Genomic DNA, 24606 nt, shown 5'->3' with positions numbered 1-24606 from the left:
GTGGACTTCAGCTCTGCCTTCAACACCATCATCCCCGCCCTGCTTCAGGACAAGCTCTCCCAGCTGAACGTGCCTGATTCCACCTGCAGGTGGATCACAGACTTCCTGTCTGACAGGAAGCAGTGCGTTAAGCTGGGAACACAAGTCTCTGACTCCCGGTCCATCAGCACCGGATCACCTCAGGGCTGCGTCCTTTCTCCTCTGCTCTTCTCCCTGTACACCAACAGTTGCACCTCCAGTCATCCGTCCGTCAAACTCCTGAAGTTTGCGGACGACACCACCCTTATTGGGCTCATCTCTGGTGGAGACGAGTCTGATTATAGGTGGGAAGCGGCCAACCTGGTGACCTGGTGCAGCCAGAACAACTTAGAGCTCAATGCTCTTAAGACAGTGGAGATGGTTGTGGACTTCAGGAGGAACACAGCCCCACTCACCCCCATCACCCTGTGTGACTCCCCAGTCAACACTGTGGAGTCCTTCCGCTTCCTGGGCACTATCCTCTCCCAGGACCTCAAGTGGGAACTGAACATCAGCTCCCTCATCAAGAAAGCACAACAGAGGATGTACTTCCTTCGGCAGCTGAAGAAGTTCAACCTGCCAAAGACAATGATGGTGCACTTCTACTCAGCCATCATTGAGTCCATCCTCACCTCCTCCATCACCGTCTGGTACGCTGCTGCCACTGCCAAGGACAAGAGCAGACTGCAGCGTATCATCCGTACTGCTGAGAAGGTGATTGGCTGCAATCTGCCTACCCTCGAGGACCTGCACACCTCGAGGACCCTGAGGCGAGCGAGGAAGATTGTGGCCGACTCCTCCCACCCTGGACACTCCCTGTTTCAGTCACTCCCCTCCGGCAGAAGGCTGCGGTCTATCAGGACCAATACCTCACGCCACAAAAACAGTTTCTTCCCTTCCGCTGTTGGCCTCTTCAACAAGGCCAAGGGACCACACTGACTCAAATGACTTATTGCTTAAAACACACTGCTTTTGCACTGCACCACAACATGGTATCTTGTACATTTGTATTTTTAGTAATATTTGTATTTTTGTATTTTTATATTGTAATTTACGGCAACTTATATTTATCCCACTTAGTACTGCTAGTTTGTGTACCCTTAGTATAGTTAGTCCACATATTTAAATTTTAGGTATATGTTTATTGTATGCACCTTCCTGCCAAAGCAAATTCTTTGTCTGTGCAAACTTTCATGGCGAATAAATCCCCTTTCTGATTCTGATTCTGATTCTGATTCTGATCACTAGTTAACACTAGGTGGAGCTGTCCGCGGGTCGTTGTGACCCACCGCAGTGTCTGCGTTGTCAATTACGGCGGTCGAATTAGGTAGGTGTCATTGTGCTCTCTCAACTTGACGAGGTTTGATCCACGCCTCCAACCTCTCCCCTGAGTCTAATGACGCCTTTACGATTCGACAATCAGCGACCCCTCTCGGCGGTAGAATGAGTGTGACGTCTGGCGTCAGAGAAACCGCTATCGGACCCGTCTGCCAAGCGGCCGTGCGGCTGCGGCCCTCGGAATCAGATTGGCCACATTGACCTAGATTAAATTGATAAGGTCGGAACGAAGGGAGACAGATGAAATCGACGCCTCTCTCCGACCTCGTCTCGTCCACTTTATTTATTTTATATTATTTTTTATTTATTTATTTATATGTATTTTTTTTGTCCAACCACGCGCGCGCGCGCCGCCTTTTACGATTCGACGATTGCCGATTCCTCTCGGCGGGAGAATTGTCCTTGCGTCAGACAACACCGTGGTCGGACCCGTCTGCCAAGCGGCCGTGCGGCTGCGGCCCTCGGAATCAGATTGGCCACATTGACCTACATTAAATTGATAAGGTCGGAACGGCGGGAGACAAATGGTAACCGCGGTCGGACCCGTGTGCCAAGCTGCCGTGCGGCTGCGGCCCTCGAATCAGATTGGCCACATTGACCTAGATTAATTTGATAAGGTCGGAACGGCGGGAGACAAATGGTAACCGTGTTCGGACCCGTCTGCCAAGCGGCCGTGCGGCTGCGGCCCTCGGAATCAGATTGGCCACATTGACCTAGATTAATTTGATAAGGTCGGAACGGCGGGAGACAAATGGTAACCGTGGTCGGACCCGACCTGCGGGTGTGCAGAAGACTGAACAACTCAGTCGAGTGCAGAAGAGGGCTTTGCTCAAGCCACAGCGCTGCTAACGCTACTACCAACACATGCACCACGATGTATATGTCGTGGTGAAGCAAACTGACGTTGTGACAACTTTTTCATAATAAAAAGTAAATAAAGTCAAACCTTTTATTTCTAGCCTTGTCTGCCTAGCCTATTAGTACACTCTCGCGCTGTATCCTAGTCTGCGCTGTGACTCACCATACCTAGTCTGTTACGCCACCCTCGTGCTGACAACCTTTCGTAATACAAAAATAGTCAAGTGAAACATTCTCCGTCGAAATAAAAATGAAATCGTATTTGCCCTGACCGTGAAGCGAACCCCGGCCACGGAGCTGAAAGCCCCACAGTCTTGCCACTAGACCACCAGGGAGATACCTGTTTATTGCCTTTCATTCCCAGCCTGTGGGTCACAACGACCCCCGAGACAGCGCGAAGGTGGCGTAATATACAACGCTGCGGGTCACAACGAACCCCGAGACAGCGCGAAGGTGGCGTAATATACAACGTTGTGGGTCACAATGACCCGGAGACAGCGCGAAGGATAAGTTCAGGCTGCATAGACAATGAGGAGAGCGTGAGGGTTAAGCATGTTTTGTGACAACAAATCGATCAATCATAGCAACAACCAGAACATGGCTCGTATGTCTAGGGGTATGATTCTCGCTTAGGGTGCGAGAGGTCCCGGGTTCACATCCTGGACTAGCCCATTACAGTATGCTGTAGAAGGAGGTAACCTGGCAAAGAGGGCTCCTGTTCTATTCCCAAATCAGTCCTTTACCCAACGTAGATCGGGGTGATTTGCTGCGGAAGTTTCTCTTTTTGTCTAAGCATGTTTTGTGTAAAACAAATCGATCAAAGCAGCAACCAGAGCATGGCTCGTTGGTCTCGTGGTATGAATCTCGCTTAGGGTGCAGGGAACCTTTGTCTAAGCATGTTTTGTGACAACAAATCGATCAATCATAGCAACAACTAGAACATGGCTCGTATGTCTAGGGGTATGATTCTCGCTTAGGGTGCGAGAGGTCCTGGGTTCAAATCCCGGACGAGCCCATTACAGTATGCTTTATAAGGAGGTAACCTGGCAAAGAGGGCTCCTGTTCTATTCCCAAATCAGTCCTTTACCCAACGTCGATCGGGGTGATTTGCTGCGGATGTTTCTCCAGCTCTTTATGTCTACGCATGTTTTGTGACAACAAATCGATCAATTGAAGCAGCAACTGGAACATGGCTCGTTGGTCTAGGGCAAGGGTCTCAAACTCAACTTACCTGGGGGCTTCTGGAGGTAGAGTCTGGGTGAGGCTGGGCCGCATCCAATATTTCACAAAAAAAGGGTTTCAAGTATTCAAAAAAAAGTACAACTGATCCAATCTTTAGTTCAATTACAGTTCAGAACATGAATGATTCTTCAGAACATAAACAGGTTCTTCCGAACATGAACGGTTCTTCAGAACATGGCTTCTCTTGCCTACTCCTTGCTGCCAGAGACCTGGCAGCGCTTCCTCTCACACAGTTGTGCCACATTTGGCTTGAGGGAGGAAGCCATTGAGACCCTCAGTATGGCTTGAAGATGCTCATCAGTAAGTTTGGACCTGTACTTTGACTTATTAAAGTTCATGGTGGAGAAGAGCTTTTCACACAGATATGTGCTCCCAAAAAGGCACATGGTCCGCTTGAACATCCTGGAAAGCTCAGGAAAGGTGGGGGGCAATTCTCTAAAAAATTGTCCAAGCTTGTCTGCTTTTCCACTCACCTCCCTGAACTTGGCTTTGAGTTCAGAATTGCACTGCAGGTTAATGAGCTCCATTTGAAGCACAGGAGAAGCATCTTGCACATCGAAGGAGAAGGGGTCCGCAAAAATTTGAAAAGTGGCTCTGTGTGTCTTGAAGTCTGCAAACCTGTGATCAAATTCCTCCTGTAGCTTTACAATGGCATCAGCATACTTCTCACCACTGAAATGGTGTGCCCACATCCATGAGTGCCTTGCATGCTGGGAAATGGCAGAGGTTTGTCTGAGAGAGCTAGGCTTTCCATAGCACAAGTTTTGTGGAGAATGCTCTGATGTTGTCGTAGGCAGCACTGACAAGCTGCCCCTGGCCTTGTAACTTCTTGTTCAGTATATTCAGCTCCTGTGTGATGTCAACAAGAAAAGCTAAGTCCATGAGCCATTTGGGATCACTTAGCACAGGAACAGCCATCCCATTCTTCTCCATGAAGGCTTTCACTTCTGCTCTCAACTCAAAAAACCTCTTCAAGACGTTTCCCCTGCTGAGCCAACGTACCTCGGTGAAGTAGAGCACATCCTCATATGCTGACTATTTCCTCCAAAAAGGCACGGAACTGCCGATGCTTTAAGCCCCTGGATCTGATGTGGTTGATGCATTTCACAACAACAGACATCACATTGTCAAACGTCAGGCATTTGCTGCAAAGGGCCTGCTGATGAATAATGCAGTGCAGAGCAATGGCCTCCTCCACACCCTCCTCTTCCAGTTTTCTTTGAACAAGTGCCACCAGTCCATTTCTCCTCCCTGTCATTGATGGCGCTCCGTCGGTTGTTATTCCAGCAAACCTCTTCCATGGTAAACCGGCATCCACAATGGTATCACACAGCTGACGGAATATCTCCTGAGCGGTGGTCTGGCCATGCATTGGAATCACTGTGAGCAACTCCTCCATCACTTCAAAATTGTCGTCAACACCACGGACATACATTGCGAGCTGCGCAGTGTCAGTGATGTCTGTGCTCTCATCAAGAGCGACCGAGTATGCACGGAAATGTTTGGTTTTCTCACGCAGTTGATCGTAAATGTTACCTGACAGGTCTGACATGTTACCTGACTCACAAATCAGTCCTTTACCCAACGTAGATCGGTGTGATTTGCTGCAGATGTTTTTCCAGCTCTTTATGTCTAAGCATGTTTTGTGACAACAAATGTATCAAAGCAGCAATCAGAACATGGCTCGTTGGTCTCGCTGTATGATTCTCGCTTTGGGTGCAGGGAGCCTTTGTCTAAGCATGTTTTGTGACAACAAATCGATCAATCGAAGCAGCAACTAGAACATGGCTTGTTGGTCTAGGGGTATGATTCTCGCTTAGGGTAGGAGAGGTCATGGGTTCAAATCCCGGACGAGCCCATTACAGTATGCTGTTGAAGGAGGTAACATGGCAAAGAGGGCTCCTGTTCTATTTCCAAATCAGTCCTTTACCCAACGTAGATCGGGGTGATTTGCTGCAGAAGTTCCTCCAGCTCTTTTTTCTACGCATTTTTTGTGACAACAAATCAATCAAAGCAGCAACCAGAACATGGCTCGTTGGTCTCGTGGTATGATTTTCGCTTAGGGTGCAGGAAGCCTTTGTGTAAGCATGTTTTTTGACAACAAATCGATCAATCGAAGCAACAACATGGCTCGTTGGTCTAGGGGTATGATTCTCGCTTAGGGTGCAGGGAGCCTCTGTCTAAGCATGTTTTTTGACAAAAAATCGATCAATCGAAGCAACAACTCTAACATGGCTCGTTGGTCTAGGGGTATTATTCTCGCTTAGGGTGCGAGAAGGCCCCGGTTCAAATCCCGGACGAGCCCATTACAGTATGCTGTTGAAGGAGGTAACATGGCAAAGAGTTCTGTCCCCAAATAAGTCCCTTACCCAACATAGATCAGCATTATTTGCTGCAGATGTTTTTCCAGGGGGGTGTTCCATCAACGTCGATTAAGGAAAAGCTAGACTTATCTCTTAAGTCTCACTTACCTTAGCGAGAGTTCCGTTCCATTAAGGTGGATTATTTTAGTTCTATCTACGTAAGCGTCTGCTAAATGAAAAAAAAATGAATAAATGTAACCAAGGTAACTTATACTTCGGAACTAGCCTGATCCGTGTCAGGCTAAAAGTCAAGCTAAACTAAAATGTGTTGCAAATAATTTCAAACAGGCGGAAACAGAATCTCAAAAGACAGTTCCGTCGAGTAAATTCCTGCGCGCAAACCACTTTAGTCCCGTGTTCGGAAACGTAAATTCAGACTTTTTGAAGTGCAGACATTAATGATTTAGCTACTTGTTTACTTCATCTCCAAAAAATATATTCATTTAATTAAGTAAACAAGTTAAAAAATAATGTCACTTTTGTTTTCAAAAGCCATTGGTTAATTGACATAAAATAAGGACTTAGAAACTAAGCAGAGCGTCTAGACAAGTTACAATCAATTATGGCGTATCCGTTCTTTGACAACCCACTGGTGGATGAAGGTGCTCAGATTATACAAAGAGCGTTTATCCCACCAGCCCCAAGGGTCTTCAGAGACAGAAGTAATGGTTCCCTGACCAGTATTTGTGGAAGAAGTATAGGTTCAGCAGGCCCAGCATAGTTTATCTAGATAAATGTAATTGTCATTCTTAAAATAAAAAAAAAACATAAATATATATATATATATATATGAAATAACACTTTAGCAACTCTTCATGATGGCAATGAACACGAAAGAGCAGCCTACCATCCTTTGTAAAAAGTAATAGAAAGCAGAGTAGACTATAATAGTAGAAAGGAGGGTAGTAGACTGCAGTCTATGTAGGTAGGCCTAGACTATGTAGTCTGCTGGAATCACACACAAGGAAGCAAACCCACTGTAGCCAAGCCTTGACACTGTTCAGTCTGTCTGCATCTGTCTGTGTCTTTGCATGTGGGACATTCTTGAACGGGCAACTACGCCAGGAAATATGAAGGGTATACCTTGCTCCAAAGCAGTACCTGAATATTATCATCAGTTTTTCAGGTAATCTTGAAACACAAAGAATCAAGGAGGACTTTTTATTCAATTGTATAAAGTATTTTCATTGTTTAAAGTAGCCTATATGTTGACAAGCCTGTATATTACCTCTCCTCTGGCTTCCCAAATATTATAGGTGCAATATACTGTCCCCATGGGTGTATCCAGGCCCATTGGAAGACTCAGGGGGTGACTGCCTGGTGCCCCTATGGTTGCAAGCGTTTCTAAAATGCCCAGAGTGGCAAAAATTAGACCAAGTGCCCTACTGTCTGCCATTCACATTGTGAAATATGCTTGAGTGCACAGGATGCCCCATGCAATAAATGACAGTGTGCCCTCTATAAATGTAAAAAGAGTTCCTTTATAGTATAGAAAATGTGACGCAGTACCCTATAAGGTGCCCTTACAATGGCCTAAATTGGACTGTTCCCATGCCCTTACTTCCAATAGAAAAAGGTGCTGTTATGAAGTGCCCTTTATGCTGCCCCTACGTGACAGTGTCCCAAATGTTGCCCTTTCAAAAGAAGACAATTAGATTCTGTGCCCAACAGTCTCCCCTAATGTTCCCAGTAGGGCATGCTTTCCCAAAGTGAGTCTGTGACAACACTTGGCACAGCCACAGTCTGTCACTGTCCAAGCCCCCTCTGGATCTGTGGAGGCAGACTATGTTAATTGGAAATACTCGTAATATAATAATGATAGTCATGCTGAGCAATTTTAAATGACTGTTCTGCCAAGCAAAGTGTGCAGTTTGGGTCACCTTCTGATCTAAAAAGTCAGTCCTGGATCTGTGCAATACTAGTCATTTCAGTGAATCCCCATTTAAGTCATGGTTATCTTTCCCTTTTATCTTAAAGCTCAGCATTTAGCCTATCAGTTAATAAATGTGTGTGGCAAAGTTATTTTGAAGTAATTTTTGATTTTGTTCAAGATTTGAAGACAAAAACATTACTAGCCCACATCAAGTGCAATTAACCATGGCCTTCTTCAGTGTTTTGAATTTTATCCTACAATTTTCAATTGCTGCCACGTTCTTTTTTGGGCTATTATTCTCAATCTCCTGTTGAGAATATCGACCATAGGCTAGCCTGTCAGAACGGTTTCAGACAGCTCAACAAATTATGCTAATTATCAGTAGGCCTAAATGCATATATATATATATATGTTAAGTAGATTTGGTAGGTCTACAATTTACGCATTTTAACGTTCGTACTGGTTTGAAAAGTTGTCTCCCTTGTCATGTTAATTGCGGCAACATTGCCCTTTTTGGGGACAAAAAAAACGCAAAAAAATAATAATTTACGCTGCTGAAACAACACACCTCTGCTGCTTTACGCTATACTTTTTGCGACATAACTCCTCTTTTCGACGATCGCCTGATCTGGGCTGCACAGTCTAAGCTTATTGAGGTCTAGCTTGAATTAGCGTTGCCTGTTAGTGGAACGGAACGTTAGTGGAACGGCTTGAGGCTTAAGTCTAAGTTGACGTTTACCCAAGTGAGACTTATTCGTGTTAGCACGACTTGCGTTAGCGACGTTGATGGAACACCCCCCAGCTCTTTATGTCAAAGCATGTTTTGTGACAACAAATCTATCAAAGCAGCAACCAGAACATGGCTCGTTGGTCTCGTGGTATGATTCTCGCTTAGGGTGCAGGGAGCCTTTGTCTAAGCATGTTTTGTTACAACAAATCGATCAATCGAAGCAGCAACTATAACATTGCTCGTTGGTCAAGGGGTATGATTCTCGCTTAGGCTGCAGGGAGCCTTTGTCTAAGCAATTTTTTTGGACAACAAATCAATCAAAGCAGCAACCAAAACATGGCTCGTTGGTCTAGGGGTATGATTCTCGCTTAGGGTGCGAGAGGTCCTGGGTTCAAATCCCGGATGAGCCCATTACAGTATGCTGTTGAAGGAGGTAACATGGCAAAGAGGGCTCCTGTTCTATTCCTAAATCAGTCCTTTACCCAACGTAGATCGGGGTGATTTGCTGTAGGAGTTTCTCTATTTGTCTTAGCATGTTTTGTGACAACAAATCGATCAATCGAAGCAGCAACTAGAACATGGCTCGTTGGTCAAGGTGTATGATTCTCGCTTTGGGTGCAGGGAGCCTTTATCTAAGCATGTTTTGTGACAACAAATCGATCAAAGCAGCAACCAGAGCATGGCTCGTTGGTCTAGGGGTATGATTCTCGCTTCGGGTGCGAGAGGTCCCGGGTTCGAATCCCGGACGAGCCCTTTACAGTATGTTGTTGAAGGAGGTTACTTGGTGAAGAGGGCTCCTGTTCTATTACCATATCAGTATTTTACCCAATGTAGATCGGGGTGATTTGCTGCAGAAGTTTCTCCAGCTCTTTTTGTCTACGCATTTTTTTTACAACAACTTAATCAAAGCAGCAACCAGAACATGGCTCGTTGGTCTCGTGGTATGATTCTCGCTTAGGGTGCAGGGAGCCTTTGTCTAAGCATGTTATGTGACAACATATCGATCAATCGAAGCGGCAATTAGAACATGGCTTGTTGGTCTAGGGGTATGATTCTCGCTTAGGGTGCGAGAGAGGTCCTGGGTTCAAATCCCGGACGAGACCATTACAGTATGCTGTTGAAAGAGGTAACCTGGCAAAGAGGGCACCTGTTCTATTCCCAAATCAGTCCTTTACCCAATGTAGATCGGCGTGATTTGCTTCGGAAATTTCTCTTTTTGTCTAAGCATGTTTGGTTACAACAAATTGATCAAAGAAGCAACCAGAGCATGGCTCGTTGGTCTAGGGGTATGATTCTCGCTTAAGGTGCGAGAGGTCTGGGGTTCAAATCCCGTACGAGCCCATTGCAGTATACTGTTGAAGGAGGTAATGTGGCAAAGAGGGCACCTGTTCTATTCCCAAATCATTCCTTTACCCAACGTAGATCGGGGTGATTTGCTGTAGAAGTTTCTCTATTTGTTTTAGCATGTTTTGTGACAACAAATCGATCAATTGAAGCAGCAACTAGAACATGGCTCGTTGGTCAAGGGGTATGATTCTAGCTTAGGGTGCGGGATCTCGGATGAGCCCACTACAGTAGGTTGTTGAAGGAGGTTATTTAGTGAAGAGGGCTCCTGTTCTAATCCCAGATCAGTCCTTTACCCAACGTAGATCGGGGTGATTTGCTGCAGAAGTTCCTCCAGCTCTTTTTGTCTAAGCATTTTTTCTGACAACAAATCGATCAAAGCAGCAACCAGAACATGGCTCGTTGGTCTAGGGGTATGATTCTCGCTTAGGGTGCGAGAGGTCCTGGGTTCAAATCCCGGACGAGCCCATTACAGTATGCTGTTGAAGGAGGTAACATGGCAAAGAGGGCTCCTGTTCTATTCCCAAATCAGTCCTTTACCCAACGTAGATCGGGGTGATTTGCTGTAGGAGTTTCTCTATTTGTCTTAGCATGTTTTGTGACAACAAATCGATCAATCGAAGCAGCAACTACAACATGGCTCGTTGGTCTAGGGGTATGATTCTCGCTTAGGGTGCAGGGAGCCTTTGTCTAAGCATGTTTTGTGACAACAAATCGATCAAAGCAGCAACCAGAACATGGCTTGTTGGTCTAGGGGTATGATTCTCGCTTAGGGTGCAGGGAGCCTTTGTCTAAGCATGTTTTGTGACAACAAGGCGATCAATCGAAGCAGCAACAACAACATGGCTCGTTGGTCTAGGGGTATGATTCTCGCTTAGGGTGCGAGAGGTCCAGGGTTCAAATCCCGGACGAGCCCATTACAGTATGCTGGTGAAGGAGGTAACATGGCAAAGAGGGCTCCTGTTCTATTCACAAATCAGTCCTTTACCCAACGTAGATCGGGGTGATTTGCTGCGGAAGTTTCTCCAGCTCTTTTTGTCCAAGCATGTTTTGTGACAACAAATCGATCAAAGCAGCAACCAGAACATGGCTCGTTGGTCTAGGGGTATGATTCTCGCTTAGGGTGCAGGGAGCCTTTGTCTAAGCATGTTTTGTGACAACAAATCGATCAAAGCAGCAACCAGAACATGGCTTGTTGGTCTAGGGGTATGATTCTCGCTTAGGGTGCAGGGAGCCTTTGTCTAAGCATGTTTTGTGACAACAAATCAATCAATCGAAGCAGCAACTAGAACATGGCTCGTTGGTCTAGGGGTATGATTCTCGCTTTGGGTGCGAGAGGGCCCGGGTTCAAATTCCCGGACGAGCCCTTTACAATATGCTGTAGAAGGAGGCAACCTGGCAAAGAGGGCTCCTGTTCTATTCCCAAATCAGTCCTTTACCCATCGTAGATCGGGGCGATTTGCTGCAGAAGTTTTTCTTTTTGTCTAAGCATGTTTTGTGACGACAAATCGATCAAAGCAGCAACCAGAGCATGGCTCGTTGGTCTCGTGGTATGAATCTCGCTTAGGGTGCAGGGAGCCTTTGTGTAAGCATGTTTTGTGACAACAAATCGATCAATCAAAGAAACAACTAGAAAGTGGCTCGTTGGTCTAGGGGTATGATTCTCGCTTAGGGTGCGAGAGGTCCCGGGTTCAAATCCTGGACGAGCCCCTTACAGTATGCTGTTGAAAGAGGTAACCTGGCAAAGAGGGCTCCTGTTCTATCCCCAAATCAGTCCTTTACCCAACGTAGATCGGCGTGATTTGCTGCGGAAGTTTCTCCAGCTCTTTTTGTCCAAGCATGTTTTGTGACAACAAATCGATCAAAGCAGCAACCAGAACATGGCTCGTTGGTCTCGTGGTATGATTCTCGCTTAGGCTGCAGGGAGCCTTTGTCTAAGCAATTTTTTTTGACAACAAATCAATCAAAGCAGCAACCAAAACATGGCTCGTTGGTCTAGGGGTATGATTCTCGCTTAGGGTGCGAGAGGTCCTGGGTTCAAATCCCGGACGAGCCCATTACAGTATGCTGTTGAAGGAGGTAACATGGTGAAGAGGGCTCCTGTTCTATTCCCATATCAGTCCTTTTACCCAACGTAGATTGGGGTGATTTGCTGCAGAAGTTTTTCCAGCTCTTTTTGTTTACGCATGTTTTGTGACAACAAATCGATCAAAGCAGCAACCAATACATTGCTCGTTGGTCTCGTGGTATGATTCTCGCTTAGGGTGCAGGGAACCTTTGTCTAAGCATGTTTTGTGACAACAAATCGATCAATCATAGCAACAACTAGAACATGGCTCGTATGTCTAGGGGTATGATTCTCGCTTAGGGTGCGAGAGGTCCTGGGTTCAAATCCCGGACGAGCCCATTACAGTATGCTTTATAAGGAGGTAACCTGGCAAAGAGGGCTCCTGTTCTATTCCCAAATCAGTCCTTTACCCAACGTCGATCGGGGTGATTTGCTGCGGATGTTTCTCCAGCTCTTTATGTCTACGCATGTTTTGTGACAACAAATCGATCAATTGAAGCAGCAACTGGAACATGGCTCGTTGGTCTAGGGCAAGGGTCTCAAACTCAACTTACCTGGGGGCTTCTGGAGGTAGAGTCTGGGTGAGGCTGGGCCGCATCCAATATTTCACAAAAAAAGGGTTTCAAGTATTCAAAAAAAAGTACAACTGATCCAATCTTTAGTTCAATTACAGTTCAGAACATGAATGATTCTTCAGAACATAAACAGGTTCTTCCGAACATGAACGGTTCTTCAGAACATGGCTTCTCTTGCCTACTCCTTGCTGCCAGAGACCTGGCAGCGCTTCCTCTCACACAGTTGTGCCACATTTGGCTTGAGGGAGGAAGCCATTGAGACCCTCAGTATGGCTTGAAGATGCTCATCAGTAAGTTTGGACCTGTACTTTGACTTATTAAAGTTCATGGTGGAGAAGAGCTTTTCACACAGATATGTGCTCCCAAAAAGGCACATGGTCCGCTTGAACATCCTGGAAAGCTCAGGAAAGGTGGGGGGCAATTCTCTAAAAAATTGTCCAAGCTTGTCTGCTTTTCCACTCACCTCCCTGAACTTGGCTTTGAGTTCAGAATTGCACTGCAGGTTAATGAGCTCCATTTGAAGCACAGGAGAAGCATCTTGCACATCGAAGGAGAAGGGGTCCGCAAAAATTTGAAAAGTGGCTCTGTGTGTCTTGAAGTCTGCAAACCTGTGATCAAATTCCTCCTGTAGCTTTACAATGGCATCAGCATACTTCTCACCACTGAAATGGTGTGCCCACATCCATGAGTGCCTTGCATGCTGGGAAATGGCAGAGGTTTGTCTGAGAGAGCTAGGCTTTCCATAGCACAAGTTTTGTGGAGAATGCTCTGATGTTGTCGTAGGCAGCACTGACAAGCTGCCCCTGGCCTTGTAACTTCTTGTTCAGTATATTCAGCTCCTGTGTGATGTCAACAAGAAAAGCTAAGTCCATGAGCCATTTGGGATCACTTAGCACAGGAACAGCCATCCCATTCTTCTCCATGAAGGCTTTCACTTCTGCTCTCAACTCAAAAAACCTCTTCAAGACGTTTCCCCTGCTGAGCCAACGTACCTCGGTGAAGTAGAGCACATCCTCATATGCTGACTATTTCCTCCAAAAAGGCACGGAACTGCCGATGCTTTAAGCCCCTGGATCTGATGTGGTTGATGCATTTCACAACAACAGACATCACATTGTCAAACGTCAGGCATTTGCTGCAAAGGGCCTGCTGATGAATAATGCAGTGCAGAGCAATGGCCTCCTCCACACCCTCCTCTTCCAGTTTTCTTTGAACAAGTGCCACCAGTCCATTTCTCCTCCCTGTCATTGATGGCGCTCCGTCGGTTGTTATTCCAGCAAACCTCTTCCATGGTAAACCGGCATCCACAATGGTATCACACAGCTGACGGAATATCTCCTGAGCGGTGGTCTGGCCATGCATTGGAATCACTGTGAGCAACTCCTCCATCACTTCAAAATTGTCGTCAACACCACGGACATACATTGCGAGCTGCGCAGTGTCAGTGATGTCTGTGCTCTCATCAAGAGCGACCGAGTATGCACGGAAATGTTTGGTTTTCTCACGCAGTTGATCGTAAATGTTACCTGACAGGTCTGACATGTTACCTGACTCACAAATCAGTCCTTTACCCAACGTAGATCGGTGTGATTTGCTGCAGATGTTTTTCCAGCTCTTTATGTCTAAGCATGTTTTGTGACAACAAATGTATCAAAGCAGCAATCAGAACATGGCTCGTTGGTCTCGCTGTATGATTCTCGCTTTGGGTGCAGGGAGCCTTTGTCTAAGCATGTTTTGTGACAACAAATCGATCAATCGAAGCAGCAACTAGAACATGGCTTGTTGGTCTAGGGGTATGATTCTCGCTTAGGGTAGGAGAGGTCATGGGTTCAAATCCCGGACGAGCCCATTACAGTATGCTGTTGAAGGAGGTAACATGGCAAAGAGGGCTCCTGTTCTATTTCCAAATCAGTCCTTTACCCAACGTAGATCGGGGTGATTTGCTGCAGAAGTTCCTCCAGCTCTTTTTTCTACGCATTTTTTGTGACAACAAATCAATCAAAGCAGCAACCAGAACATGGCTCGTTGGTCTCGTGGTATGATTTTCGCTTAGGGTGCAGGAAGCCTTTGTGTAAGCATGTTTTTTGACAACAAATCGATCAATCGAAGCAACAACATGGCTCGTTGGTCTAGGGGTATGATTCTCGCTTAGGGTGCAGGGAGCCTCTGTCTAAGCATGTTTTTTGACAAAAAATCGATCAATCGAAGCAACAACTCTAACATGGCTCGTTGGTCTAGGGGTATTATTCTCGCTTAGGGTGCGAGAAGGCCCCGGTTCAAATCCCGGACGAGCCCATTACAGTATGCTGTTGAAGGAGGTAACATGGCAAAGAGTTCTGTCCCCAAATAAGTCCCTTACCCAACATAGATCAGCATTATTTGCTGCAGATGTTTTTCCAGGGGGGTGTTCCATCAACGTCGATTAAGGAAAAGCTAGACTTATCTCTTAAGTCTCACTTACCTTAGCGAGAGTTCCGTTCCATTAAGGTGGATTATTTTAGTTCTATCTACGTAAGCGTCTGCTAAATGAAAAAAAAATGAATAAATGTAACCAAGGTAACTTATACTTCGGAACTAGCCTGATCCGTGTCAGGCTAAAAGTCAAGCTAAACTAAAATGTGTTGCAAATAATTTCAAACAGGCGGAAACAGAATCTCAAAAGACAGTTCCGTCGAGTAAATTCCTGCGCGCAAACCACTTTAGTCCCGTGTTCGGAAACGTAAATTCAGACTTTTTGAAGTGCAGACATTAATGATTTAGCTACTTGTTTACTTCATCTCCAAAAAATATATTCATTTAATTAAGTAAACAAGTTAAAAAATAATGTCACTTTTGTTTTCAAAAGCCATTGGTTAATTGACATAAAATAAGGACTTAGAAACTAAGCAGAGCGTCTAGACAAGTTACAATCAATTATGGCGTATCCGTTCTTTGACAACCCACTGGTGGATGAAGGTGCTCAGATTATACAAAGAGCGTTTATCCCACCAGCCCCAAGGGTCTTCAGAGACAGAAGTAATGGTTCCCTGACCAGTATTTGTGGAAGAAGTATAGGTTCAGCAGGCCCAGCATAGTTTATCTAGATAAATGTAATTGTCATTCTTAAAATAAAAAAAAAACATAAATATATATATATATATATATGAAATAACACTTTAGCAACTCTTCATGATGGCAATGAACACGAAAGAGCAGCCTACCATCCTTTGTAAAAAGTAATAGAAAGCAGAGTAGACTATAATAGTAGAAAGGAGGGTAGTAGACTGCAGTCTATGTAGGTAGGCCTAGACTATGTAGTCTGCTGGAATCACACACAAGGAAGCAAACCCACTGTAGCCAAGCCTTGACACTGTTCAGTCTGTCTGCATCTGTCTGTGTCTTTGCATGTGGGACATTCTTGAACGGGCAACTACGCCAGGAAATATGAAGGGTATACCTTGCTCCAAAGCAGTACCTGAATATTATCATCAGTTTTTCAGGTAATCTTGAAACACAAAGAATCAAGGAGGACTTTTTATTCAATTGTATAAAGTATTTTCATTGTTTAAAGTAGCCTATATGTTGACAAGCCTGTATATTACCTCTCCTCTGGCTTCCCAAATATTATAGGTGCAATATACTGTCCCCATGGGTGTATCCAGGCCCATTGGAAGACTCAGGGGGTGACTGCCTGGTGCCCCTATGGTTGCAAGCGTTTCTAAAATGCCCAGAGTGGCAAAAATTAGACCAAGTGCCCTACTGTCTGCCATTCACATTGTGAAATATGCTTGAGTGCACAGGATGCCCCATGCAATAAATGACAGTGTGCCCTCTATAAATGTAAAAAGAGTTCCTTTATAGTATAGAAAATGTGACGCAGTACCCTATAAGGTGCCCTTACAATGGCCTAAATTGGACTGTTCCCATGCCCTTACTTCCAATAGAAAAAGGTGCTGTTATGAAGTGCCCTTTATGCTGCCCCTACGTGACAGTGTCCCAAATGTTGCCCTTTCAAAAGAAGACAATTAGATTCTGTGCCCAACAGTCTCCCCTAATGTTCCCAGTAGGGCATGCTTTCCCAAAGTGAGTCTGTGACAACACTTGGCACAGCCACAGTCTGTCACTGTCCAAGCCCCCTCTGGATCTGTGGAGGCAGACTATGTTAATTGGAAATACTCGTAATATAATAATGATAGTCATGCTGAGCAATTTTAAATGACTGTTCTGCCAAGCAAAGTGTGCAGTTTGGGTCACCTTCTGATCTAAAAAGTCAGTCCTGGATCTGTGCAATACTAGTCATTTCAGTGAATCCCCATTTAAGTCATGGTTATCTTTCCCTTTTATCTTAAAGCTCAGCATTTAGCCTATCAGTTAATAAATGTGTGTGGCAAAGTTATTTTGAAGTAATTTTTGATTTTGTTCAAGATTTGAAGACAAAAACATTACTAGCCCACATCAAGTGCAATTAACCATGGCCTTCTTCAGTGTTTTGAATTTTATCCTACAATTTTCAATTGCTGCCACGTTCTTTTTTGGGCTATTATTCTCAATCTCCTGTTGAGAATATCGACCATAGGCTAGCCTGTCAGAACGGTTTCAGACAGCTCAACAAATTATGCTAATTATCAGTAGGCCTAAATGCATATATATATATATATGTTAAGTAGATTTGGTAGGTCTACAATTTACGCATTTTAACGTTCGTACTGGTTTGAAAAGTTGTCTCCCTTGTCATGTTAATTGCGGCAACATTGCCCTTTTTGGGGACAAAAAAAACGCAAAAAAATAATAATTTACGCTGCTGAAACAACACACCTCTGCTGCTTTACGCTATACTTTTTGCGACATAACTCCTCTTTTCGACGATCGCCTGATCTGGGCTGCACAGTCTAAGCTTATTGAGGTCTAGCTTGAATTAGCGTTGCCTGTTAGTGGAACGGAACGTTAGTGGAACGGCTTGAGGCTTAAGTCTAAGTTGACGTTTACCCAAGTGAGACTTATTCGTGTTAGCACGACTTGCGTTAGCGACGTTGATGGAACACCCCCCAGCTCTTTATGTCAAAGCATGTTTTGTGACAACAAATCTATCAAAGCAGCAACCAGAACATGGCTCGTTGGTCTCGTGGTATGATTCTCGCTTAGGGTGCAGGGAGCCTTTGTCTAAGCATGTTTTGTTACAACAAATCGATCAATCGAAGCAGCAACTATAACATTGCTCGTTGGTCAAGGGGTATGATTCTCGCTTAGGCTGCAGGGAGCCTTTGTCTAAGCAATTTTTTTGGACAACAAATCAATCAAAGCAGCAACCAAAACATGGCTCGTTGGTCTAGGGGTATGATTCTCGCTTAGGGTGCGAGAGGTCCTGGGTTCAAATCCCGGATGAGCCCATTACAGTATGCTGTTGAAGGAGGTAACATGGCAAAGAGGGCTCCTGTTCTATTCCTAAATCAGTCCTTTACCCAACGTAGATCGGGGTGATTTGCTGTAGGAGTTTCTCTATTTGTCTTAGCATGTTTTGTGACAACAAATCGATCAATCGAAGCAGCAACTAGAACATGGCTCGTTGGTCAAGGTGTATGATTCTCGCTTTGGGTGCAGGGAGCCTTTATCTAAGCATGTTTTGTGACAACAAATCGATCAAAGCAGCAACCAGAGCATGGCTCGTTGGTCTAGGGGTATGATTCTCGCTTCGGGTGCGAGAGGTCCCGGGTTCGAATCCCGGACGAGCCCTTTACAGTATGTTGTTGAAGGAGGTTACTTGGTGAAGAGGGCTCCTGTTCTATTACCATATCAGTATTTTACCCAATGTAGATCGGGGTGATTTGCTGCAGAAGTTTCTCCAGCTCTTTTTGTCTACGCATTTTTTTTACAACAACTTAATCAAAGCAGCAACCAGAACATGGCTCGTTGGTCTCGTGGTATGATTCTCGCTTAGGGTGCAGGGAGCCTTTGTCTAAGCATGTTATGTGACAACATATCGATCAATCGAAGCGGCAATTAGAACATGGCTTGTTGGTCTAGGGGTATGATTCTCGCTTAGGGTGCGAGAGAGGTCCTGGGTTCAAATCCCGGACGAGACCATTACAGTATGCTGTTGAAAGAGGTAACCTGGCAAAGAGGGCACCTGTTCTATTCCCAAATCAGTCCTTTACCCAATGTAGATCGGCGTGATTTGCTTCGGAAATTTCTCTTTTTGTCTAAGCATGTTTGGTTACAACAAATTGATCAAAGAAGCAACCAGAGCATGGCTCGTTGGTCTAGGGGTATGATTCTCGCTTAAGGTGCGAGAGGTCTGGGGTTCAAATCCCGTACGAGCCCATTGCAGTATACTGTTGAAGGAGGTAATGTGGCAAAGAGGGCACCTGTTCTATTCCCAAATCATTCCTTTACCCAACGTAGATCGGGGTGATTTGCTGTAGAAGTTTCTCTATTTGTTTTAGCATGTTTTGTGACAACAAATCGATCAATTGAAGCAGCAACTAGAACATGGCTCGTTGGTCAAGGGGTATGATTCTAGCTTAGGGTGCGGGATCTCGGATGAGCCCACTACAGTAGGTTGTTGAAGGAGGTTATTTAGTGAAGAGGGCTCCTGTTCTAATCCCAGATCAGTCCTTTACCCAACGTAGATCGGGGTGATTTGCTGCAGAAGTTCCTCCAGCTCTTTTTGTCTAAGCATTTTTTCTGACAACAAATCGATCAAAGCAGCAACCAGAACATGGCTCGTTGGTCTAGGGGTATGATTCTCGCTTAGGGTGCGAGAGGTCCTGGGTTCAAATCCCGGACGAGCCCATTACAGTATGCTGTTGAAGGAGGTAACATGGCAAAGAGGGCTCCTGTTCTATTCCCAAATCAGTCCTTTACCCAACGTAGATCGGGGTGATTTGCTGTAGGAGTTTCTCTATTTGTCTTAGCATGTTTTGTGACAACAAATCGATCAATCGAAGCAGCAACTACAACATGGCTCGTTGGTCTAGGGGTATGATTCTCGCTTAGGGTGCAGGGAGCCTTTGTCTAAGCATGTTTTGTGACAACAAATCGATCAAAGCAGCAACCAGAACATGGCTTGTTGGTCTAGGGGTATGATTCTCGCTTAGGGTGCAGGGAGCCTTTGTCTAAGCATGTTTTGTGACAACAAGGCGATCAATCGAAGCAGCAACAACAACATGGCTCGTTGGTCTAGGGGTATGATTCTCGCTTAGGGTGCGAGAGGTCCAGGGTTCAAATCCCGGACGAGCCCATTACAGTATGCTGGTGAAGGAGGTAACATGGCAAAGAGGGCTCCTGTTCTATTCACAAATCAGTCCTTTACCCAACGTAGATCGGGGTGATTTGCTGCGGAAGTTTCTCCAGCTCTTTTTGTCCAAGCATGTTTTGTGACAACAAATCGATCAAAGCAGCAACCAGAACATGGCTCGTTGGTCTAGGGGTATGATTCTCGCTTAGGGTGCAGGGAGCCTTTGTCTAAGCATGTTTTGTGACAACAAATCGATCAAAGCAGCAACCAGAACATGGCTTGTTGGTCTAGGGGTATGATTCTCGCTTAGGGTGCAGGGAGCCTTTGTCTAAGCATGTTTTGTGACAACAAATCAATCAATCGAAGCAGCAACTAGAACATGGCTCGTTGGTCTAGGGGTATGATTCTCGCTTTGGGTGCGAGAGGGCCCGGGTTCAAATTCCCGGACGAGCCCTTTACAATATGCTGTAGAAGGAGGCAACCTGGCAAAGAGGGCTCCTGTTCTATTCCCAAATCAGTCCTTTACCCATCGTAGATCGGGGCGATTTGCTGCAGAAGTTTTTCTTTTTGTCTAAGCATGTTTTGTGACGACAAATCGATCAAAGCAGCAACCAGAGCATGGCTCGTTGGTCTCGTGGTATGAATCTCGCTTAGGGTGCAGGGAGCCTTTGTGTAAGCATGTTTTGTGACAACAAATCGATCAATCAAAGAAACAACTAGAAAGTGGCTCGTTGGTCTAGGGGTATGATTCTCGCTTAGGGTGCGAGAGGTCCCGGGTTCAAATCCTGGACGAGCCCCTTACAGTATGCTGTTGAAAGAGGTAACCTGGCAAAGAGGGCTCCTGTTCTATCCCCAAATCAGTCCTTTACCCAACGTAGATCGGCGTGATTTGCTGCGGAAGTTTCTCCAGCTCTTTTTGTCCAAGCATGTTTTGTGACAACAAATCGATCAAAGCAGCAACCAGAACATGGCTCGTTGGTCTCGTGGTATGATTCTCGCTTAGGCTGCAGGGAGCCTTTGTCTAAGCAATTTTTTTTGACAACAAATCAATCAAAGCAGCAACCAAAACATGGCTCGTTGGTCTAGGGGTATGATTCTCGCTTAGGGTGCGAGAGGTCCTGGGTTCAAATCCCGGACGAGCCCATTACAGTATGCTGTTGAAGGAGGTAACATGGTGAAGAGGGCTCCTGTTCTATTCCCATATCAGTCCTTTTACCCAACGTAGATTGGGGTGATTTGCTGCAGAAGTTTTTCCAGCTCTTTTTGTTTACGCATGTTTTGTGACAACAAATCGATCAAAGCAGCAACCAATACATTGCTCGTTGGTCTCGTGGTATGATTCTCGCTTAGGGTGCAGGGAACCTTTGTCTAAGCATGTTTTGTGACAACAAATCGATCAATCATAGCAACAACTAGAACATGGCTCGTATGTCTAGGGGTATGATTCTCGCTTAGGGTGCGAGAGGTCCTGGGTTCAAATCCCGGACGAGCCCATTACAGTATGCTTTATAAGGAGGTAACCTGGCAAAGAGGGCTCCTGTTCTATTCCCAAATCAGTCCTTTACCCAACGTCGATCGGGGTGATTTGCTGCGGATGTTTCTCCAGCTCTTTATGTCTACGCATGTTTTGTGACAACAAATCGATCAATTGAAGCAGCAACTGGAACATGGCTCGTTGGTCTAGGGCAAGGGTCTCAAACTCAACTTACCTGGGGGCTTCTGGAGGTAGAGTCTGGGTGAGGCTGGGCCGCATCCAATATTTCACAAAAAAAGGGTTTCAAGTATTCAAAAAAAAGTACAACTGATCCAATCTTTAGTTCAATTACAGTTCAGAACATGAATGATTCTTCAGAACATAAACAGGTTCTTCCGAACATGAACGGTTCTTCAGAACATGGCTTCTCTTGCCTACTCCTTGCTGCCAGAGACCTGGCAGCGCTTCCTCTCACACAGTTGTGCCACATTTGGCTTGAGGGAGGAAGCCATTGAGACCCTCAGTATGGCTTGAAGATGCTCATCAGTAAGTTTGGACCTGTACTTTGACTTATTAAAGTTCATGGTGGAGAAGAGCTTTTCACACAGATATGTGCTCCCAAAAAGGCACATGGTCCGCTTGAACATCCTGGAAAGCTCAGGAAAGGTGGGGGGCAATTCTCTAAAAAATTGTCCAAGCTTGTCTGCTTTTCCACTCACCTCCCTGAACTTGGCTTTGAGTTCAGAATTGCACTGCAGGTTAATGAGCTCCATTTGAAGCACAGGAGAAGCATCTTGCACATCGAAGGAGAAGGGGTCCGCAAAAATTTGAAAAGTGGCTCTGTGTGTCTTGAAGTCTGCAAACCTGTGATCAAATTCCTCCTGTAGCTTTACAATGGCATCAGCATACTTCTCACCACTGAAATGGTGTGCCCACATCCATGAGTGCCTTGCATGCTGGGAAATGGCAGAGGTTTGTCTGAGAGAGCTAGGCTTTCCATAGCACAAGTTTTGTGGAGAATGCTCTGATGTTGTCGTAGGCAGCACTGACAAGCTGCCCCTGGCCTTGTAACTTCTTGTTCAGTATATTCAGCTCCTGTGTGATGTCAACAAGAAAAGCTAAGTCCATGAGCCATTTGGGATCACTTAGCACAGGAACAGCCATCCCATTCTTCTCCATGAAGGCTTTCACTTCTGCTCTCAACTCAAAAAACCTCTTCAAGACGTTTCCCCTGCTGAGCCAACGTACCTCGGTGAAGTAGAGCACATCCTCATATGCTGACTATTTCCTCCAAAAAGGCACGGAACTGCCGATGCTTTAAGCCCCTGGATCTGATGTGGTTGATGCATTTCACAACAACAGACATCACATTGTCAAACGTCAGGCATTTGCTGCAAAGGGCCTGCTGATGAATAATGCAGTGCAGAGCAATGGCCTCCTCCACACCCTCCTCTTCCAGTTTTCTTTGAACAAGTGCCACCAGTCCATTTCTCCTCCCTGTCATTGATGGCGCTCCGTCGGTTGTTATTCCAGCAAACCTCTTCCATGGTAAACCGGCATCCACAATGGTATCACACAGCTGACGGAATATCTCCTGAGCGGTGGTCTGGCCATGCATTGGAATCACTGTGAGCAACTCCTCCATCACTTCAAAATTGTCGTCAACACCACGGACATACATTGCGAGCTGCGCAGTGTCAGTGATGTCTGTGCTCTCATCAAGAGCGACCGAGTATGCACGGAAATGTTTGGTTTTCTCACGCAGTTGATCGTAAATGTTACCTGACAGGTCTGACATGTTACCTGACTCACAAATCAGTCCTTTACCCAACGTAGATCGGTGTGATTTGCTGCAGATGTTTTTCCAGCTCTTTATGTCTAAGCATGTTTTGTGACAACAAATGTATCAAAGCAGCAATCAGAACATGGCTCGTTGGTCTCGCTGTATGATTCTCGCTTTGGGTGCAGGGAGCCTTTGTCTAAGCATGTTTTGTGACAACAAATCGATCAATCGAAGCAGCAACTAGAACATGGCTTGTTGGTCTAGGGGTATGATTCTCGCTTAGGGTAGGAGAGGTCATGGGTTCAAATCCCGGACGAGCCCATTACAGTATGCTGTTGAAGGAGGTAACATGGCAAAGAGGGCTCCTGTTCTATTTCCAAATCAGTCCTTTACCCAACGTAGATCGGGGTGATTTGCTGCAGAAGTTCCTCCAGCTCTTTTTTCTACGCATTTTTTGTGACAACAAATCAATCAAAGCAGCAACCAGAACATGGCTCGTTGGTCTCGTGGTATGATTTTCGCTTAGGGTGCAGGAAGCCTTTGTGTAAGCATGTTTTTTGACAACAAATCGATCAATCGAAGCAACAACATGGCTCGTTGGTCTAGGGGTATGATTCTCGCTTAGGGTGCAGGGAGCCTCTGTCTAAGCATGTTTTTTGACAAAAAATCGATCAATCGAAGCAACAACTCTAACATGGCTCGTTGGTCTAGGGGTATTATTCTCGCTTAGGGTGCGAGAAGGCCCCGGTTCAAATCCCGGACGAGCCCATTACAGTATGCTGTTGAAGGAGGTAACATGGCAAAGAGTTCTGTCCCCAAATAAGTCCCTTACCCAACATAGATCAGCATTATTTGCTGCAGATGTTTTTCCAGGGGGGTGTTCCATCAACGTCGATTAAGGAAAAGCTAGACTTATCTCTTAAGTCTCACTTACCTTAGCGAGAGTTCCGTTCCATTAAGGTGGATTATTTTAGTTCTATCTACGTAAGCGTCTGCTAAATGAAAAAAAAATGAATAAATGTAACCAAGGTAACTTATACTTCGGAACTAGCCTGATCCGTGTCAGGCTAAAAGTCAAGCTAAACTAAAATGTGTTGCAAATAATTTCAAACAGGCGGAAACAGAATCTCAAAAGACAGTTCCGTCGAGTAAATTCCTGCGCGCAAACCACTTTAGTCCCGTGTTCGGAAACGTAAATTCAGACTTTTTGAAGTGCAGACATTAATGATTTAGCTACTTGTTTACTTCATCTCCAAAAAATATATTCATTTAATTAAGTAAACAAGTTAAAAAATAATGTCACTTTTGTTTTCAAAAGCCATTGGTTAATTGACATAAAATAAGGACTTAGAAACTAAGCAGAGCGTCTAGACAAGTTACAATCAATTATGGCGTATCCGTTCTTTGACAACCCACTGGTGGATGAAGGTGCTCAGATTATACAAAGAGCGTTTATCCCACCAGCCCCAAGGGTCTTCAGAGACAGAAGTAATGGTTCCCTGACCAGTATTTGTGGAAGAAGTATAGGTTCAGCAGGCCCAGCATAGTTTATCTAGATAAATGTAATTGTCATTCTTAAAATAAAAAAAAAACATAAATATATATATATATATATATGAAATAACACTTTAGCAACTCTTCATGATGGCAATGAACACGAAAGAGCAGCCTACCATCCTTTGTAAAAAGTAATAGAAAGCAGAGTAGACTATAATAGTAGAAAGGAG

General features: G+C 45.1%; 14 non-coding genes across 14 annotated transcripts; all 14 read left to right on the top strand.

Moving 5' to 3' along the window:
- Positions 1-8760: 8760 nt before the first annotated feature.
- On the top strand, positions 8761-8832 carry trnap-agg (transfer RNA proline (anticodon AGG)). Its single transcript has one exon. It is a non-coding gene; the product is annotated as a tRNA-Pro (tRNA).
- A 271-nt stretch (positions 8833-9103) lies between these two features.
- trnap-cgg (transfer RNA proline (anticodon CGG)) lies at positions 9104-9175 on the top strand. Its single transcript has one exon. It is a non-coding gene; the product is annotated as a tRNA-Pro (tRNA).
- Positions 9176-10162: 987 nt separating this feature from the next.
- trnap-agg (transfer RNA proline (anticodon AGG)) lies at positions 10163-10234 on the top strand. The gene has a single exon. It is a non-coding gene; the product is annotated as a tRNA-Pro (tRNA).
- Positions 10235-10610: 376 nt separating this feature from the next.
- trnap-agg (transfer RNA proline (anticodon AGG)) lies at positions 10611-10682 on the top strand. Its single transcript has one exon. It is a non-coding gene; the product is annotated as a tRNA-Pro (tRNA).
- A 378-nt stretch (positions 10683-11060) lies between these two features.
- trnap-ugg (transfer RNA proline (anticodon UGG)) lies at positions 11061-11133 on the top strand. Its single transcript has one exon. It is a non-coding gene; the product is annotated as a tRNA-Pro (tRNA).
- A 271-nt stretch (positions 11134-11404) lies between these two features.
- trnap-agg (transfer RNA proline (anticodon AGG)) lies at positions 11405-11476 on the top strand. Its single transcript has one exon. It is a non-coding gene; the product is annotated as a tRNA-Pro (tRNA).
- A 274-nt stretch (positions 11477-11750) lies between these two features.
- On the top strand, positions 11751-11822 carry trnap-agg (transfer RNA proline (anticodon AGG)). The gene has a single exon. It is a non-coding gene; the product is annotated as a tRNA-Pro (tRNA).
- Positions 11823-17703: 5881 nt separating this feature from the next.
- trnap-agg (transfer RNA proline (anticodon AGG)) lies at positions 17704-17775 on the top strand. Its single transcript has one exon. It is a non-coding gene; the product is annotated as a tRNA-Pro (tRNA).
- A 271-nt stretch (positions 17776-18046) lies between these two features.
- Positions 18047-18118, top strand: trnap-cgg (transfer RNA proline (anticodon CGG)). The gene has a single exon. It is a non-coding gene; the product is annotated as a tRNA-Pro (tRNA).
- A 987-nt stretch (positions 18119-19105) lies between these two features.
- trnap-agg (transfer RNA proline (anticodon AGG)) lies at positions 19106-19177 on the top strand. Its single transcript has one exon. It is a non-coding gene; the product is annotated as a tRNA-Pro (tRNA).
- Positions 19178-19553: 376 nt separating this feature from the next.
- Positions 19554-19625, top strand: trnap-agg (transfer RNA proline (anticodon AGG)). Its single transcript has one exon. It is a non-coding gene; the product is annotated as a tRNA-Pro (tRNA).
- Positions 19626-20003: 378 nt separating this feature from the next.
- On the top strand, positions 20004-20076 carry trnap-ugg (transfer RNA proline (anticodon UGG)). Its single transcript has one exon. It is a non-coding gene; the product is annotated as a tRNA-Pro (tRNA).
- Positions 20077-20347: 271 nt separating this feature from the next.
- Positions 20348-20419, top strand: trnap-agg (transfer RNA proline (anticodon AGG)). Its single transcript has one exon. It is a non-coding gene; the product is annotated as a tRNA-Pro (tRNA).
- A 274-nt stretch (positions 20420-20693) lies between these two features.
- trnap-agg (transfer RNA proline (anticodon AGG)) lies at positions 20694-20765 on the top strand. Its single transcript has one exon. It is a non-coding gene; the product is annotated as a tRNA-Pro (tRNA).
- Positions 20766-24606: the final 3841 nt, after the last annotated feature.

The sequence above is a fragment of the Osmerus mordax genome, chromosome 25 (genome assembly GCF_038355195.1).
Source record: "Osmerus mordax isolate fOsmMor3 chromosome 25, fOsmMor3.pri, whole genome shotgun sequence".
Taxonomy (NCBI): domain Eukaryota; kingdom Metazoa; phylum Chordata; class Actinopteri; order Osmeriformes; family Osmeridae; genus Osmerus; species Osmerus mordax.
Note: the sequence above shows the minus strand (reverse complement) of the source record. Positions and strands in the feature narration are given on the sequence as shown.